Source organism: Aristolochia californica, unplaced genomic scaffold (genome assembly GCF_029961685.1).
Source record: "Aristolochia californica isolate CCGP_79_NKW_82.1479 unplaced genomic scaffold, dmAriCali1.0.hap1 SCAF_21, whole genome shotgun sequence".
NCBI classification, from domain to species: domain Eukaryota; kingdom Viridiplantae; phylum Streptophyta; class Magnoliopsida; order Piperales; family Aristolochiaceae; genus Aristolochia; species Aristolochia californica.
Window position 1 is genome coordinate 612501 of NW_027181893.1, and position 2500 is coordinate 615000.

A 2500-nucleotide genomic window follows, 5' to 3' on the forward strand; every position below is an offset into this window, starting at 1 on the left:
AGGCGAAAAAGAGGCGCCCAGGCGAAAAAGAGGCGCCCAGGCGGAAAGGCGCCAGGGCGCCCAGGCGGAAAAGAGGCGCCCTGGCGTAGGCGCCCAGGCGCCAAAAGAGGCGCCAGGCGAAAAGGCGCCAGGGCGCCCAGGCGGAAAAGAGGCGCCCAGGCGGAATGGCGCCAGGGCGCCCAGGCGGAAAAGAGGCGCCCAGGCGAAAAAGAGGCGCCCAGGCGGAAAAGAGGCGCCCTGGCGTAGGCGCCCAGGCGCCAAAAGAGGCGCCAGGCGAAAAGGCGCCAGGGCGCCCAGGCGGAAAAGAGGCGCCCAGGCGGAATGGCGCCAGGGCGCCCAGGCGGAAAAGAGGCGCCCAGGCGAAAAAGAGGCGCCCAGGCGGAAAGGCGCCAGGGCGCCCAGGCGGAAAAGAGGCGCCCTGGCGTAGGCGCCCATGCGCCAAAAGAGGCACCCAGGCGAAAAGGCGCCAGGGCGCCCAGGCGGAAAAGAGGCGCCCAGGCGGAATGGCGCCAGGGCACCCAGGCGGAAAAGAGGCGCCCAGGCGGAAAAGAGGCGCCCTGGCGTAGGCGCCCAGGCGCCAAAAGAGGCGCCAGGCGAAAAGGCGCCAGGGCGCCCAGGCGGAAAAGAGGCGCCCAGGCGAAAAAGAGGCGCCCTGGCGGAAAAGAGGCGCCCTGGCGTAGGCGCCCAGGCGCCCTGGCGTAGGCGCCCAGGCGCCAAAAGAGGCACCCAGGCGAAAAGGCGCCAGGGCGCCCAGGCGGAAAAGAGGCGCCCAGGCGGAATGGCGCCAGGGCACCCAGGCGGAAAAGAGGCGCCCAGGCGAAAAAGAGGCGCCCAGGCGGAAAAGAGGCGCCCTGGCGTAGGCGCCCAGGCGCCAAAAGAGGCGCCCAGGCGAAAAGGCGCCAGGGCGCCCAGGCGAAGAGGCGCCAGGGCGCCCAGGTGGGAAAGAGGCGCCCAGGCGAAAAGGCGCCAGGGCGCCCAGGCAGAAAAGAGGCGCCCAGGCGAAAAAGAGGCGCCCAGGCAGAAAGGCGCCATGGCGCCCAGGCGGAAAAGAGGCGCCCTGGCCAGGCGGAAAAGAGGCGCCCAGGCGGAAAAGAGGTGCCCAGGCGAAAAAGAGTCGCCCAGGCCGAAAGGCGCCATGGCGCCCAGGCGGAAAAGAGGCGCCCACGCGAAAAGGCGCCAGGGCGCCAAGGCGGAAAACAGGCGCCCAGGCGGAAAGGTGCCAGGGCGCCCAGGCGGAAAAGAGGCGCCCAGGCGCGTGGGGGGCAAGGCGCCAGGCGCCAGGCACGCGCGGAGGCAAGGCGCCAGGCGCAAGGCGCCACGCGCGCGCGCGCGTGGGGGGCGAGGCGCAAGGCGCCACGCGCGCGCGCGCGTGGGGGGCGAGGCGCCAGGCGCCAGGCGCCGGGCGCGCGTGGGGGGCAAGGCGCCAGGCGCCGGGCGCGCGCGTGGGGGGCGAGGCGCCAGGCGCCAGGCGCCGGGCGCGCGTGGGGGGCAAGGCGCCAGGCTCCGGGCGCGCGCGCGTGGGGCGCCAGGCGCCTGGCGGGCGGGCGCCCCCAGGAAGGGGTGCTGGCGCGCGATGGGGTTGCGCCCGTACGGACCGTGTGACAGTACAGACACTTTGGCGAAACCTCCTGCCCGAAGCGATTTTAGGCGTTCGGCTAGGTAGGTGACCCGGTTTTTTTCGCGTTTCTCGGCCGCTAGCCCCTTTTTTCGCGTTTTCGTGCGCGCGCCCCTCTTGACCTCGCACGCGCGCCGCGCGTCGCGTCCTTGTCCTTGTCCGCGTCCGCGTTCGCGCGTGTCGGCGATCACGGGCCCCGTGCATGGCTCGTCTCTGTGGACCATCGCCCCGCTCTTGTCCCTCTTTCGTGTTTGTGTGGCGCCCCGCCCCGTGCACCATTGCCGGCTGGCAGCAAGGTGCCTAGCCCCCCTTGCCGCCAGGCCTGTCCACCCCAAGGTGCTAAAGCCGCCAGGCACCTGTGCCGCCGAACCGTGCGTCCGTAAGCCGCTGCACGTGCGGCGGCCGGCCATGCCCGTGCTATTGACCCTGTGTGACAGTACAGACACTTTGGCGAAACCTCCTGGCCGACGGGGTTTTTGCGCCCACCTAGGTAGGGCGACCCCTTTTTTTTCGTGTCGCCTGTCCGTGTGTCCCTTTTTCGCCTTTTTCGGGTTCGTGTTTTCGTGTGCCGCCAAAAGCAAGCCCTGCGCTCGTCCCGTCCCGCTTGACCCGTGCATCCGCCGGTGCTGGCCTGCAAAATGCCTGTGAGCGACGCACGTGACCAGCAGCCCAGGCGAGTGTGCACGGGTGGCAGGCGAAACGGGCGTGCGTGTCGCCAGTGTGTATGTCCCTTTTTCGCCTTTTTCGGGTTCGTGTTTTCGTGTGCCGCCAAAAGCAAGCCCTGCGCTCGTCCCGTCCCGCTTGACCCGTGCATCCGCCGGTGCTGGCCTGCAAAATGCCTATGAGCGACGCATGTGACCAGCAGCCCAGGCGAGTGTGCATGGG